The 17,777-nt window shown below is 39.2% G+C and overlaps 1 protein-coding gene across 1 annotated transcript in view; it reads right to left on the bottom strand.

The window, feature by feature from the left end:
- LOC138371392 (uncharacterized) overlaps window positions 1-14,729 on the bottom strand; it is a 238,065-nt gene extending 223,336 nt beyond the window's left edge. The window contains exon 1 of the mRNA XM_069336178.1: window positions 14,489-14,729. The gene's annotated coding sequence lies outside the window, so the exon portion shown is untranslated. The remainder of the gene's footprint in view (window positions 1-14,488) is intronic.
- Window positions 14,730-17,777: the final 3,048 nt, after the last annotated feature.

The following is a 17,777-nucleotide window of genomic DNA, read 5'->3' as shown; positions in this document are numbered from 1 at the left end:
ACATTTTGTTGATAAGGAGAACAGCTCCTATTAACTGGAGCTGAGGGATAATGCAGTAATAAAGAGATGCAAGCACCTGTCCAATGTACAAAAAAGAAGAATAGTAGTAAGAAGTGTCCACAAAGTAGATATGCAGCTGGTGTCTGTATAGCATTGCTGAGTAATACATAATAATACCAATAATAATAAGTATGTTATCATGCTCTATTTTGTTAAATATCATAAAAATGCATTGCCTAATGTTAATATCTGTTACTTTCACCAATGTCCATTTTTTTTGTCTCCTTTGTTTATTATCTCATTTTGTTGTAACCTCTACATCCTGGAGAGTGCATACCCATCCCCTAACTATGTCAAGATAGAATGAAATTAGTCACCAAATAAATCAGTCACAACTGGCAGAACTTGGGACTTTGAATTTTTTTTGACCGAGTTTTTCACAGATTTCAAATTCTATTTTCTTTTTCTCTTTAGTCGGTTTTGATGATTAGGGACCAGATTAGGGCTTTATCACTTTTATAAAGTATACATTTTTATCCTCTAAATCATTATAATTTTCCCTATATTTAGTTTTTTGGGGGGTTATTTTTTCTTAACATCATTTCAACACATATTGACCTACAACTTTCACATATTCGAGTACGAATACCAAACAACGTTTATTAAAACATATAAGTAAATTAATGAATTAGAACTACCTTATTCATTGTTGATAACTTCAACTTCAATTATCTCAAACTTTGAGTCAGCTTCAAAAAATTCAGTTTCTGACTGATACCTGGTTGATGGGGTTCTGGGAGTTCTTCTACTCCCCCAAGTCCGGCCTGAGGCCAGGCTTGACTTGTGAACGTTTGATCCACCAGGCTGTTGCTTGTAGCGGCCCGCAGGCCCACATATCCAGTGAAGTGTTAAGTCTGTAGACACTAACAATGCTCTCTTCTGCCATGTGAGGGATTCTAATCATCCCATTGATTGGTCTTCCTCCAAAATAATCTTTCCTGCCTCTATTCTACACAAACGCCGTCTTGTTGAATCGGCTCTAATACACAATGTACCCAACATGAACTTGAGTCCTGACTTTGTTGCTGTGGACTCTTCCCTTTCACAGTATATACTCAAATGCTCTAATCTTTCTAACAAACGTGACCTTACATAAGCTTACCCTTTCCATTTACCTTTCTTTCTCTCCTTTCTTTCTCTTTTCACAGTTGTCTGTTCTACAATCCTATTAGAATGGATTTTTCACAAACCCAAAACGTTTGTAGTTATCAATTTTTTTCTAAATTTGGCGCATAATTCAAATGCCACATTGACGATTTTTTTTACAGTAAACTAAACTGAAAACATATACAGTATTCTAAATCTATGAAAATGAAGATCATATACTATTCTGAGAGCATAATAACACCAAATGAACAATTGGTGATAGTTTATATTTTTGCAGCTGATCTCAAAATCTGAAGTATTCAATATTCAATTTTATACAGTAATTATTTTTTATTTTCTTATTTTTCAAGTTACGTTTGTGATCATTTAGACAAAGTTGCAGGATTTGCTAGTATGCACAAAAAATTAGAAAGCATTAGAGCAAATTTGAGAAATTGAACTTTGCCATCAGGTCCTGTCGTATATGTATGCCATGCACAGCTTAAGGGTTAATACAGAACTGTACTGTATAAAATGCATAAAACTTCAAAACTAACAATATTTCACTAATTATAACAATAATAATATTTTAAATAAAATAACTTGTAACAGTCAATATGTACATTAAATTTTGAATATGCCTATAAAATAAGCACAGGTCATGTCAACACGTTGGGCCTGGATGAGATGGCTGGCACCATGTGCTTCTCCTCTTCTTGGGGTAAAAACGTCGGGCTCACGCGCGAAGCATTTTGTGATAAATTTAAAAATTTTTACTGTTTGAACTCATTTAATCTGTCAAGATGTTTCAGAGCAGCATTCATGGTACTGAAGGTATAAAACAAAAGAGAAAATATTTGTCAATTCATTAGAAAGTTGACTTGATAGAGAAAGTAGAGCATGGATACTCTGTCACTCAACTCGCCCAAGAATTCAACATTGGTAAAGTTACAGTTTGTGATATAAAAAAGCAGAAGGATAATATTACGAAATTCTTTGCTCAAACTGATGCAATAGGCAACAGGAAAAATTGAGGCCTGCTAAGTATACGGATTTGGACTCGTCTGTATTTAAATGGTTTACACAGCATGGTGTGAAAGGAATTGCTGTTTCAGTTAATTCTATTAGAAATGCAGCTGAAAGACTTGCTGTAAAGTTAAACATAGACAATTTCAAGGCTAGCACTGAATGGGTATGTCGATTTAAAGAGAGGTATGACATCATTAACAAGAAAATTTGTGGCGAGACATTAAGTGCAGATGTTGGAAGTGCTAATGCATATAAGCATAAACTTTCTCAGCACATTATATCTAATAATCTAAGCAAGTTTTAAGTGTACAATGCAGATGTAACAGGCTTTAACTGAAAATGCCTTCAAAGAAACACTTTGGCCTTCAGGCTTGAGTAGAGTATTCCTAGTTGTAAGGTAAAGAAGGAAAGATTTTCAGCATTATTGTGGTGTAACGCAGATGGCAGTCACCGAACAAAGTACGCAATTGTTGGGAAATCTGCCAACCCAAAAGCATTGAAAAACTGCATGAACAGACTACCTGTCATCTACTACAACACAAAAAATGCCTGGTTCACACAGATTATTTTTGAGGATTGGTTCCAGAATCACTTTTATAAATTAGTAAAAAAGCAGCAGATCAATGAGCGTAGAATTCATCCTGCTGAGGTAAAGGTAATGCTGTTGACAGATAATGCCCCAGCTCACCCCATTGCTAAATTAACATCGCCTGATGGCAAAATAACATGTATGGCTTTACCACCAAACACTACATCTGTAATACAACTCATGGATTAAGGGTTATCTATGCTCTCAAAAGGCTTTGTCTGGCTAATGTCTAAGGCTAATGCCTGAGCTATGAATTTAGACATTATGGAAGTTCTGCTCTCTAAGGAAGACGAGATACTTAACCACTGCACTGCGCAACGAGCTTGTAGGCGCTCGACGGGTGGGGCGTAACACACCTCGGGGATCTTATAGGTATAGCGTATGATTCAAAACTCCCGCAGCTACATGGGGTTCACATCAGCCTCCTCAGGGCTCTTATAAACAGACGTCATTTAAAAAAAAAATCGTGGGCAACATTCCCGGGTGTAAGAGCCTCAGTACTGAGTGAGCAACCAAGGTTGGCGCACACACAGCATGAGCTCACAGCACTGCTGTTCAGCTTGTGACCACAGCATTGCCTAATAATGTCAAAATATATATGTAACTGGTATTATTTAGCCATGATAGTATTACAGAAGAGCCTGAGTATGATAATGACTGTGTACAATGTTCAAATGTCTGTGAATCAATGCTCTTCAGGATGTTCACAGCGCTAGCCACAGCACAACAGCATTATTTTGTCCATCTAGGAATCTTCAAACGACTTCATATGTTCCTTTACAAAATAAACATGTGGTCTATTATTCATTTACAGGATTTAGTGACCAAGATTGTAATAATAGCAGGATTGTGGCGCTCTTATAAACAGACGCCATTTAAAAAAAAAATCGTGGGCAACATTCCCGGGTGTAAGAGCCTCAGACTGAGTGAGCAACCAAGGCTGGCACACGCAACATGAGCTCACAGCACTGCTGTTCAGCTTGTGACCACAGCATTGCCAAATAATGTCAAAATATATATGTAACTGGTATTATTTAGCCATGATAGGACAATAATAGCAGGATTGTGGTGATAATTAGTGCTGTGCATAGCATTGTGGGAGGTGGAATTTTGGTGAGGGAGGGAATCGAGGTAGCATCAGTATGTGGCAGCCACTCTTGTTTTGCTCACCATACTAGTTTAGTGGTTCACTATGGTGAACACAAATGTAGATACATATATATAATGTGTGTGTATATAGTGTAATAACAGCAACAGGAGTATATTGGGAGGAACCATTTTGGTGAGGGAGGTGGCGTCGTACTCGTAGCGTTGTCGTCTGCTGTGTGACTTGTCATGCAGTGTATGGTGGCCACTGTTCTGTTTGGACATAATACGAGTTTAGTTGTATGGTTATGGTGAATAAAACATGTTGATATTTATACATAATGTGTGTAAATAGTGTAATAAAAACAATAACAGTATGGTGGGAGGAGGAATGTTGGCGAGTAAGGTGTTAGAGGAGTGAGGGAGGGCTGGCTGGGTGTGGCAGCTCAATCTTGTTTTTTGGGCTCACCATACGAACTTAGTGGTTCGTTATAGTGAACACATATGTAGATGGTTATATACAATGTGTGTATATAGTGTAATAACAGCAAAAACACTGTTCAATCGTAGAACATAATATACACCTTACATCTTGTATAATCTATGATTGAACAACTGACCACTATCGTACCTTCCTCATAGCAAACATGGACATAACACCACCAGAAGCAAACTCTCATTCAGGCTACACAGTGAATCAACTTTAGGCAATCTCTCAAATGCACTTCACAATATTAACTGGGAATCTGAATTCAAGAATACACAGGATATCAACTCATTAACTAACCTCTTTCTCTCCAAAACTCTAAACTTCTACAATACTCACTGTCCCCTCCTTATCAAACAAGTAACTGACAAAAGAATAAACAATCCGTGGCTCACAAGTGGCATACTTAAATCAATCAACAAAAAACTTGAATATGAAAAGAAATCTAGGATTGGCCTAGTTACAAAGGAAGTAGTTAAAAGGTACTCATCAGTGCTTACCAGTATCATAAGAAAAGCTAAACTTTCATATTATGAGAATAGATTCAAAGAAGCAAAAGGCAACACGAAAAACACATGGAAAACCATCTCTAATATCCTAGGAACAAAACGACACTCCCACAACCAGAAAATACTCTCTAAGGATAGCTACACAGCGTCAACTGATTTAGAAATGGCAAATGAATTTAATAGCTTCTATTCATCGGTTGGTGCTGACCTTGCCAGTAAAATCCCACAGACTCAGACACATATCAATACATATCTCTCAGGCAGCTATCCAAACTCTCTTCTCCTTTCACCAGTCAGCCTGACAGATGTTGTGTCCATCATACACTCACTAAAAACCAAAGCTGGGAACATCAGTGAAATCCCATCCACTGTATACAAGAGCGCCTCCCATGCCCTTGCGCCACCCATAGCTCTGCTGTTCAACAAATCCCTAGAGTGTCATACCTTCCCTGATATCCTTAAAAAAGCAAGAGTAACACCAGTTCATAAAAGAGGCAATCCGGCAGACATAAACAATTATAGACCAATATCAAACCTACCCATACTATCAAAAATATTTGAAAAAATTATCTACAAACAGCTCTACTCCTACCTCGTAAAATTTGACATATTCAGCCCCTGTCAGTTTGGCTTCTGCTCCCAAAAGAGTACCAACGATACAATTATTAGTCTCCTTGATATAATTTACTCAGCCCTTGACAAAAATGAATTTCCGATTGGACTCTTCATTGACCTGAGAAAGACCTTTGATACTGTTAATCACAACTACCTCTTACGTAAACTTCATCATTATGGTGTAACGGGGGGTGGGGGAAATAGCTCTCTTTAGTCCATTAGTTTGCCCCCCAGTTAGTCAACTATTCTAGTTTCCCCCAGAGTTCCTACTGCAACCTCTCTTGTTCAACACCTTGTAACCCAGGTATTTGATTACCTAGGTGCTACAACTACAAGGCACCGTAACTTGATCAGCTACCCGCAAACTCTAGAGAAACTCCAGAACCATTTCACTGCCACAAACGTATATGAGAACCAAAAGGAAAAAAATGGATAATGAAGTAATGAGTGAGGGTTTGGGGTGAGAGAGGTAGGGAGGTGGGAGGAGGGTTGTCAGTTGAAAGGGAGAGTTTGGAGAGGGGCGGAGGAAGAAGAGAGAGAGTACGGAGATGAGTGGAGGTAGAGGTAGAAGGGTAGGTAGGTAGAAGTACAAAAGTAGATAGTAGAAGTGGTAGTGCTGCCACCATCCATTCTAGACAGTACATACAAGACAAGGAATGGAACTTGTCTGTATCAAAAGATGTTATTAGCATATGTCAACTGGAATCATGTTCCAAGCAAGATTCTTTAATCCCATAGTCTCAAGAGTACTCTACACTTTAGTTTGCATATTGTATCCAAAGATCCCAAATCTAGGAACAATTAAAATCAGATTAAAAATAAGTGAATTTCTCAATAAATTCATCAAGTATATTTAAAAGGATAGATATCATAATTCAAGCAAACAAACTGAAGGTTCACTATTAAATTACAAAGTGAGCCACTACCCAAGAATCTGAGACCATTACCACTGTCTGCCCCCTGCTAGTCACACAACACTAGTAAACACGACTAAGTCACCTTCCATGTTCAACTCACCAAGTGTCTGCCAATAGCTGGATAGAGAGGGAGAGGGGGACTGTAGTTGACAGGAACAGTCCCGCCCCGTCCGGCTGACAGCCTCCCTGGCTATGCTGTCCTCTGTTCTGCTCTGCTGGCTGTTCTCCTATTGCTTATCCTCCCGAATCTACAGCTCTAAGAGTATATATTGGGAAACCTAGTAGCTAACTCTGCCCACAAGTAGATAGCCCCAGGCACTCTACCAAGCCACACCTAAAACTGCCGGCTTGTTTGAAGGCTATCAGGCTACAATTATCAGATTAGCAGAAGCAAGGTGAAATTTGCTTGAGCTGACCTCAGGTCAACTTGAGGTCATTAATGCTTAGAGGTGTGAGTTTCAGGCCGACTGAATGGCACCTTTCAAATCCTTGTCTGTGACTCATGAACTATTATATATATATATATATATATATATATATATATATATATATATATATATATATACATCCCAGAAGTGACTCGAACCCATACTCCCAGAAGCAACGCAACTGGTAACTACAGGGCGCCTTAATCCGCTTGACCATCACGGCCGTCAAAAGGAAGTGATAGCCGAGGCTATTTGAGCCACTTCCCCGACGGCAACTCGGATGGTAATCTTGGGCATAGCATTTCACCAAATCACCTCATTCTTTGGGGCACACGTGAGGAACACAAATGCGAACAAGCCTGAATGGTCCCCAGGACTATATGCGAATGAAAACTCACACCCCAGAAGTGACTCGAACCCATACTCCCAGAAGCAACGCAACTGGTAACTACAGGGCGCCTTAATCCGCTTGACCATCACGGCCGTCAAAAGGAAGTGATAGCCGAGGCTATTTGAGCCACTTCCCCGACGGCAACTCGGATGGTAATCTTGGGCATAGCATTTCACCAAATCACCTCATTCTTTGGGGCACACGTGAGGAACACAAATGCGAACAAGCCTGAATGGTCCCCAGGACTATATGCGAATGAAAACTCACACCCCAGAAGTGACTCGAACCCATACTCCCAGAAGCAACGCAACTGGTAACTACAGGGCGCCTTAATCCGCTTGACCATCACGGCCGTCAAAAGGAAGTGATAGCCGAGGCTATTTGAGCCACTTCCTTGTGGGAAGCGCTTGTTCGCATTTGTGTTCCTCACGTGTGCCCCAAAGAATGAGGTGATTTGGTGAAATGCTATGCCCAAGATTACCATCCGAGTTGCCGTCGGGGAAGTGGCTCAAATAGCCTCGGCTATCACTTCCTTTTGACGGCCGTGATGGTCAAGCGGATTAAGGCGCCCTGTAGTTACCAGTTGCGTTGCTTCTGGGAGTATGGGTTCGAGTCACTTCTGGGGTGTGAGTTTTCATTCGCATATAGTCCTGGGGACCATTCAGGCTTGTTCGCATTTGTGTTCCTCACGTGTGCCCCAAAGAATGAGGTGATTTGGTGAAATGCTATGCCCAAGATTACCATCCGAGTTGCCGTCGGGGAAGTGGCTCAAATAGCCTCGGCTATCACTTCCTTTTGACGGCCGTGATGGTCAAGCGGATTAAGGCGCCCTGTAGTTACCAGTTGCGTTGCTTCTGGGAGTATGGGTTCGAGTCACTTCTGGGGTGTGAGTTTTCATTCGCATATAGTCCTGGGGACCATTCAGGCTTGTTCGCATTTGTGTTCCTCACGTGTGCCCCAAAGAATGAGGTGATTTGGTGAAATGCTATGCCCAAGATTACCATCCGAGTTGCCGTCGGGGAAGTGGCTCAAATAGCCTCGGCTATCACTTCCTTTTGACGGCCGTGATGGTCAAGCGGATTAAGGCGCCCTGTAGTTACCAGTTGCGTTGCTTCTGGGAGTATGGGTTCGAGTCACTTCTGGGGTGTGAGTTTTCATTCGCATATAGTCCTGGGGACCATTCAGGCTTGTTCGCATATATATACATATATATATATATATATATATATATATATATATATATATATACATATATATATATATATATATATATATATATATATATATATAAATATATATATATATATATATATATATATATATATATATTTATATATATATATATATATATATATATATATATATATATATATATATATATATACACAGTATATATTAAATACAACAAAACAAAACACCTTTATGGTTTTACAATGGAATCCGAGGCCATGCCCTGGACTATATCCAATCCTATCATAGTGATAGATACCAATGTGTAGCCATCAATGATATAACCTCTCCCACTCTACTAATAACCGTTGGAGTGCCACAGGGCAGCATCTTGGGACCTCTCCTATTTCTTATATACATCAATGATCTGCCTAATGTCTCTAACATTCTGAAACCTATATTGTTTGGTGATGATACTACCCTCATCTATTCTAACCCCAACCTACATACACTAAATAATGTTGTTAATAATAAACTAAAAAAAGTCCACTTATGGATGTCAATCAACAAACTATCACTTAACATAGAAAAGACCTACTACATCTTATTTGGTAGCAAATCAACAAATGCAATTCAGCTTCAGATAGACAATGTTAACATTAGTAATAAAAATGATGGAAAGTTTCATGGCCTATTCCTAGACAAGAGACTCAACTTCAGCACCCACATACAACACATAACTAAGAAAGTCTAAAACAGTTGGTATACTCTCCAAAATCAGATATTATGTACCTAACTCTGCTCTCATCTCACTATATTATGCACTTATCTATCCCTATCTTAATTATGGTATCTGTGCATGGGGTTCAACCACTGCAAACCACCTCAAGTCCATCATTACCCAGCAAAAATCTGCTATCAGAATAATAACCAATTCTACTTTCAGACAACACTCAGCCCCCTTGTTTAACTCCCTCAACATGCTAAACATAATCTCACTCCACACATTCTCTTGTGTCAACTACATTTACAAAACCCTGTTCTTAAATGCAAATCATGTTCTGAAACTCTCCCTGGACAGATGTAATAGGACCCATTATCACCACACCAGAAATAAATATCTCTGTAAAATCCCCAGAGTCAAACTTAATCTGAGTAAACACACTATACAAATAAAGGGACCTAGTCTATGGAACTCACTCCCTAATGAATTGAAAAGCTGTCCAACTTTGGCGTCATTCAAAAACAAAACTAAAAAGTACATAATTTCATCTTCATAGTTTTCTACCTTGTTGCTTTAAAATTGCACTGTATCTAGTGCTACCCAATCTCCCAATCTTGATGTACCCAATCCAAACAACTTTACCATTGTGATCATTGCTGTCTTCTTATATGTGCTATCAATTTGCTGTATCGTGCCTATTAATCTTTGTTTAAATTACCAATCAAGCTGTCAATGCAATCAATCATAGCTTTAATATACCAATGTGCTTTAATATACCTACTAATCTCTCTCATCTCATTTTTTTCTTGTAATGTATCTGTTATCATTTTATTAATTCTGCTAGAATTTACCTACTTAAAATTATCTGTTAGATTAAGGACCTGCCCGAAACGCTGTGCGTATTAGCGGCTTTACAAGATTGTAAATACCATGCTATGTATTCTCACAAACCCAATGTACCTTCTTGTATATAAATAAATAAATAAATAAATAAATATATATACATAGATGTCATATATATAAGCCCCATAATTTTGAGCATAGCGATGAACCCTGAGCGCTCCATCGCCTAGTGCCCAAAATTTACTAAACTTCCCAGCTCCATCACGGCTAAAGTATGTCACATACAATATTTATTCTTTAGTTTCCCGTGATCAGAGACTTTATTTTAACATTAGAAGAGAAAAAAAATTTTGCCAAGAATTTATTTCCTGCACACAGGGGGTGCCATATTTGGAGCCCGAGCAACACAGTGACTAATAAGGATACAAAGTATGCTCTCGGACGCAAGTTCGAATCCTCGTCACGGCCCTTGTGGATTTGTTCATACAAAGGCTAGTAGAACACTAGAAAACTTCAAGAAATATTCAATTAAAGATGCAATTTACAACTAGGCCAAAGAATGGAGCGAGTTAAAGGTCACCACATTAAAGAATGCATGGAATAAAAATCTGAGTCCGGTACCTGGTTAGAATGAAGATTAAGATGGCTGATTTTGAGGGCTATGATAATGCGATTTTTGAGACATTCAGAGATGCATGTGAGGAAGATTTGCAACTTTCTGATGTGAACGCATGGTTAGATAATGATGCTGATGATCCAGGTTATGGTGAATTAACTGATGATGAGATTATCTAGTCTGTTACTGGCAATAATGATGAGGATGTGGAAGAGGAAGATGATAGTGTGTTATCTATTCCATATGCTGCATCATTGCAAAAGGTTAATGATCTGCTTGATTTGGTTACTGTAACTGATAATGAAGAGCTGACAGATTATTACCAGCACCTAAAGGACGTGAAAGATATTATAATGAAGCATACGACAAAGAAACAATCTAAGATTCCAAAGTTTTTGGTACGATTTCACAGTAGGCCTACAGGACCAGCACCCAGCAATAGCAAAGACTCACCTTCCGAGGATGTCCAGGCCACTGGACCAGCACCCAGCACTAGCAAGGACACACCTTCTGTGGATGCCCAGGCAACTGGACTAGCACCCAGCACTAGCAAGGACACACCTTCCGAGGATGCCCAGGCAACTGGACCAGCACCCAGCACTAGCAAGGACTCACCTTCCAAGGATGCTCAGGCAACTGGACCAGCACCCAGCACTAGCAAGGACTCACCTTCCAAGGATGTCCAGGCGACTGGACCAGCACCCAGCACTAGCAAGAACTCACCTTCTAAGGATGCCCAGGCAACTGGACCAGCACCCAGCACTAGCAAGGACTCACCTTCCAAGGATGCTCAGGCAACTGGACCAGCACCCAGCACTAGCAAGGACTCACCTTCCAAGGATGTAAAGGCAACTGGACCAGCACCCAGCACTAGCAAGAACTCACCTTCTAAGGATGCCCAGGCAACTGGACCAGCACCCAGCACTAGCAAGGACACACCTTCTAAGGATGTACAGGCAAGTGGACCAGCACCCAGCACTAGCAAGAACTCACCTTCTGAGGATGCCCAGGCCACTAGACCAGCACCCAGCACTAGCCATAACTTACCTGGGAGTACCAATTGAGCTGTACAGCACAGTTCTAATGACATTAAATGTACAAAGTGTAGTTTATATGATATAAGTGTACTGCAGTAGTGTGATTCTAGGTCTGTACTTTATGTACAGACTGTAGTGTATAATGTACATTTGTTAGAAAAGTTACTGTTCTTTAAACAATTTATATTCATGTGTGTGGCACTCTCAGGATATTAAGGCTAACAAAGTTTGCACCACAAAACTCAACTGGTAGGGTAAGTACAGTACTGTAGCATGCCATATCAATGTATTTCATTGCAATACAAATTCTTTATTATTTAAATTTTTCATAAGGCAAATGTGGACTGGCATATGCATTAATGTGATTGTATTTTTTATTTATTTTTTTTTGGGGGGAAGGGAGTTGCTGGGGGCCGAACGGATGGAATGAATTCCACACTGGAATGAATCGGCTATGCCCCATATAGTTCATTCAAGCGAGGACACACATTTAATTTCTACATTTACTGTCTACATTTAATGTCATCTAATTTCATGCATTTCTTTGATAAAGTGTTTACTCGTGTCCTTTATGATCTTGGTTATTTGAAACTGTTGGCCAAATTAACCTTAAATTATAGTATGTTACTCTATGTTCTGATATGTTCAAAGAAAATGTTATGAGGAATAGTTCACTTGCTTTTCTAAATTACACCTTGTATTTCCATTCTATAATTAATGTAAATAAACTACTGTACTGTTGCTAGAACTACTGACTCCATAATGTAATAGTCTATGCTTGTCATCCTTAAGTATCACCTTCTTTGTATTAATTTTTTATTTTCCTTGAACATTCTCATTTTGTTAGCTTACTTCTCTAATAGTATTAAGTGTTTTATCCCGTCACAACTTTAATTAAAAAATTTCTATATTATTATTAATTTTGCCCGAAACGCTTTGCGTAATTGTGGCTTCATTAGTATGTGTAACTTCTGTCCCTTCAGTTGAACAATATTCTTATGTTCTTTGTACACACACAATCTTTTGAATAAATAATATTATTATTATTAATATTTACACAGAAAATCACACTAAAGTGATATACATCAATGAGAAAATTCACTCGGGCTGTGAGATGATGCAAACCTGCAATGTTTGCATTACCTCACAGCCTCAGTGGATTGTTCATTGATGTATATCTCCTTAGTGCTACTTTCTGTGTATCTGAAGTTGTGCATACAATGTTGAACTACAGTACTTTATCCTTCACCTGAGTGCTTGGGGGTCTTACATAAAACTTGGACTGGCTTCAGGACTGTGATATCAGGATATCACAGACTTCCTGTGATATTAGTAGAAATCCGATTGTAAGAAAGTCAGTGGTGGTACAGTGGTAGAGTATGCAGCTGGCAATGCCTTGGTCATGGGTTTGCAACACCACACAGTCCCAGTGGAATTTCTCATTATTATTATTATTATTATTATAAAAGTTATCATTATTCGATAGGCCAATGTCCACACCCCAACAATGCCATTGGCATATAATTTACCCCAACAATTCTATTGGCCTACATCTACACCTCCAACAATTCCATAGTCCTATTTCCATACCCCAACATTTTTGTTGAAGAAAAAAAATGCTGTTTGTTGACCAACTTGTATATTGACTATTTTCTACCATGTTCCCCCCCTTTTTTCATCTTTTATTATTTTTATTTTTTTCTTTCAATGCAATTATACTTTAAGCTTAGTTACTATTAAGTTTTAGTCTAAGTGTTTTTTTTTCCCCACCTCACCTTGCCCGAAATGCTATGCATACTAGTGGCTTTAGGTATTGTATGTACTACCTCTATCTTTAAATCAAACAGAATGTTTGTACTGTAACTCTGCAACTATGTACAGTATGTACTTTTCTTAAATAAATTTTTATTATTATTATTATTAACAATTGTATGTTGGGGTGTAAGACAATGGTGGAGCAGAAAGCTCAGTACTCACTTCCCCCCTTCAGAGCAGGAGAGATTGCTGAAATAGAGGGAATACAGAGAACATATACGGCACGCATCGTTGAGATAAAACACCTAAATTATTGGGATCGTCTCAAAGCTCTCCGAATGTACTCTCTAGAAAAGAGACGAGAGATACCAAATAATATACACCTGGAAAATACTGGAGGGCCAGGTCCCAAATCTACACAGTAAAATAACAACGTACTGGAGTGAATGATATGGAAGAAAATGCAGGATTGAACCAGTGAAGAGCAGAGGTGCCATAGGCACAATCAGAGAACATAAGAACATAAGAGCAAAGGCAACTGCAGACGGCCTATTGGCCCATACGAGGCAGCTCCTATCTATAACCACCCAATCCCACTCATTTACATGTCCAACCCACGCTTGAAACAATCGTGGGACCCCACCTCCACCACGTTACGCGGTAATTGGTTCCACAAATCAACAATCAACAACCCTGTTACCGAACCAGTATTTACCCAAGTCTTTCCTAAATCTAAATTTATCCAATTTATACCCATTGTTTCGTGTTCTGTCTTGTGCTGATACTTTTCATACCCTATTAATATCCCCTTTGTTGTGTCCATTCATCCACTTGTAAACCTCTATCATGTCACCTCTAACTCTTCGCTGTATAAACATCAGAGGTCCACGGTTGTTCAACGTTCTCCCAGTGACTATAAGAAACATTGCCGGAACAACCGTGGACATCTTCAAGAGAAAACTGGACTGTTTTCTAAGAGAAGTTCCGGATCAGCCAGGCTGTGGTGGGTATGTGGCCCTGCGGGCCGCTCCAAGCAATAGCCTGGTGGACCAAACTCTCACAAGTCGAGCCTTTCCTCGGGCCGGGCTTGGGAGGTAGAAGAACTCCCAGAACCCCATCAGCCAGGTAATGCACTCAAGTACTTACGGAGGATGATGAGAGTGCGAGGAACAAGGTGGTCAGGTGGAGCCAGTGACTCCTTCCTTCAACAGTTTTGTCTCTCCCTCGTGGTATATCCTCAATGTCTTCAGTGGTGTGGCCTCACCACACACTTACACTGCCATAAGTGTCCCGAGAGTACTGTGGGAGGAACAATTTGGCGGGTATTGTGGACACAGGTCTTTAAGACAGGCGAACCTCACGAGTCGTGGAGACGTCTATAGCAACCTTTGTTGTGATGACGTCACTCGCTCGCTCGCTTACTCGCCATGTCGCTCTTCCCATTTTCTTTGGTTACTGATTTTTGCCGACGTTTAATTTATTTATTTATTTATTTATTTATTTATTTATTTATTTATTTATGCATATACAAGAATGTACATAAGGAATGTGAGGATACAAATATGGTAATTACAGTCTTGTAAAGCCACTAGCACGCGCAGCGTTTCGGGCAGGTCCTTAATCTAAGAAAATTTTAAGGAGGTAAATACTTGCAAAATTATAGACAAAAAATGATAACAGATTACATGAAATGAAAAAAAGATGAGAGAAAATTGTAGGTACAGTATATTAAAGCACATAGGTAGCTAAGATTGATTGCAATGACAGCTTGAATGGTAGTTGACAAAAAAATTGGTAGGCACAATACAGCAGAAACAATATAAGATTGGTTGCAATGACAGCTTGAATGGTAGTTGACAAAAATTGGTAGTCACAATACAGCATATGGCTAGCACATAAAAGAAGACAGCAATGAACACAATGATAAGGTTGTTTGATATTACATTAAAATTAGGAGATTGGGTAACACTAGGTACAGAGCAAATTTAAAGCTCAGTGTAGGAAACTAAGAAGATGAAGTTAGGTACTTTTTGGTTTTGCTTTTAAATAAGGCAAAAGTTTTACAGTTTTTCAATTCACTAGGGAGTGAGTTCCATAGACTAGGTCCCTTAATTTGCATAGAGTGTTTACACAGATTAAGTTTGACCCTGGGGATATCAAAGAGATATTTATTTCTGGTGTGGTGATAATGGGTCCTATTACATCTGTCCAGGGAGAGTTTCAGAGCATAGTTTGCATTTAAGAACAGGGTTTTGTAAATGTAGTTGACACAAGAGAATGTGTGGAGGGAGTTAATATTTAGCAAGTTTAGGGATTTAAACAAGGGAGCTGAGTGTTGTCTGAAAGCTGAGTTAGTTATCATTCTGATAGCAGATTTTTGCTGTGTGATGATGGGCTTAAGGTGGTTTGCAGTGGTAGACCCCCATGCACAGATACCATAATTAAGATAGGGGTAGATTAGTGCATAATATAGTGAGAAGAGAGCAGAGTTAGGAACATAATATCTGATTTTGGAGAGTATACCAACTGTCTTAGAGACTTTCTTAGTTATGTGTTGAATGTGGGTGCTGAAGTTGAGTCTCTTGTCTAGGAATAGGCCAAGAAACTTGCCATCATCTTTATTACTGATGTTAATGTTGTCTATCTGTAGCTGAATTGCATTTGATGATTTGCTTCCAAATAAGATGTAGTAAGTCTTTTCGATGTTTAATGTTAGTTTGTTCGTTGACATCCATAAGTGGACTTTTTTTAATTCATTATTCACAACATTATTTAGTGTATGTGGGTTGAGGTTTGAATAGATAAGAGTAGTATCGTCAGCAAACAGTATAGGTTTGAGAATATTAGAGACATTAGGCAGATCGTTTATATATATAAGAAATAGAAGAGGTCCTAAGATGCTGCCCTGTGGCACTCCAACGGTAATTTAATAATAATAACGGTAATAATTTACTTGAGACACTAATATTGGTGGCCTCAACGAGGACAGGAAGTTGGCGGCTTGTCAAAGGTCCTACCCATTTGCCTGGACGATCTTTTCTATCTGTATTTTAAAACCCAGTAGAGTTTTGGCGTTTACCTTACCTACTTTTTGGCGAGTAGGCTGTTCCACGGGTTTACCACCATACGGGTGAAAAAGCCTCTCCTGTTTTCTGTCCTACATTGTGGCTTGTTGAGCTTGAACCCGTTGCTCCTCGTTCGTGTTACATCTGACCTATTGAAGAAAGTGTCCGGATCAACATCGTCCAAATTGTTGAGTATTTTAAGTGTTTCGATGAGCTCCGCCCTGTCATGCCTGGTTTGCTGTATTGTTTGGCCAGTGGCCCTCAACCCTTCCTGATACGAGAGATGACTAAGCTCTGGTATGATTTTTGTTGCCCGGTGTTGCATCTTCTCCAGATCAGCTATGTCTTTCTGAAGATAAGGTCTCAATGCCTGTATGCAATAATCCAGGTGGGGCGCACCAGAGACTTATACAATTGAAGGACTACTTTAGTTTCCTTGAAGGTAACGGCACGCTTGATTATTCCCAAGGTTTGGTTCGCTTTTTTTACTGCCGCTCCCACTTGTTGTGCAACTTTTAGTGAATGATGGATTCTGATTCCAATGTCGCATTCTTCATCTATCTGTTGTAAGGTAAAGCTGGCAATTTGGTAGTTGTGACGTGGAATGTTATGCCCTACAGGTAAGGTCTTGCATTTATCGACATTAAAGAGCATTTGCCAGTCATCTGACCATTGGTGGAGTTCATGTAGATCTCTTTGTAAGGTCTCAATATCACTTTCACTTCCTTCTTTATCATAGATCTTAGTGTCATCTGCAAATGTGTCATCTGCCCAACATTCCATCTCCCAGGATGAACAGGACAGCAAAAGCTGCTTGACTATGTTATTGTGTCGTCCCAAAATATTCCTGTGGAACGTGAAGGTGAAAAGTGTATTGAAATAGTTCATGCTCTCATAAAAGACGAATTGCGTGTCACTCTAAATAAAACTGTCATTATTGCTGCCTACAGAGTAGGCAAAAGGAATCCTTCAGGTCTAAACCAGCGAAAAATTCGCCTCAAGCTAGCTTCCCAGTCCATAAAATCACATCTTGTCCGGACAGCTGCATCCCAACGAAAGGGAATCTACATGAACGAGTGCTTGACTCAAATCAAATCAAATCAAATCAAATGTTTATTTAGGTAAGGTACATACATACAAGAGATTTTACAAAGAGTGATGGATTTATAGATAGGGCTAGTACATACAATGCCTAAAGCCACTATTACGCAAAGCGTTTCGGACAAGAAAAACTTAAATGACTAAAGCTTAATACTAATTGAGCATAAAGAATAAAATGACAACATGGAATGAAAACATAGCTTAAAAAATCAGCACAAAAACAATTCTGTCGACAAACAGCGCTCTTTAAAAAAACAGACATTGGTTGA

This window comes from Procambarus clarkii, chromosome 35 (genome assembly GCF_040958095.1).
Source record: "Procambarus clarkii isolate CNS0578487 chromosome 35, FALCON_Pclarkii_2.0, whole genome shotgun sequence".
Classification (NCBI taxonomy): domain Eukaryota; kingdom Metazoa; phylum Arthropoda; class Malacostraca; order Decapoda; family Cambaridae; genus Procambarus; species Procambarus clarkii.
Note: the sequence above shows the minus strand (reverse complement) of the source record. Positions and strands in the feature narration are given on the sequence as shown.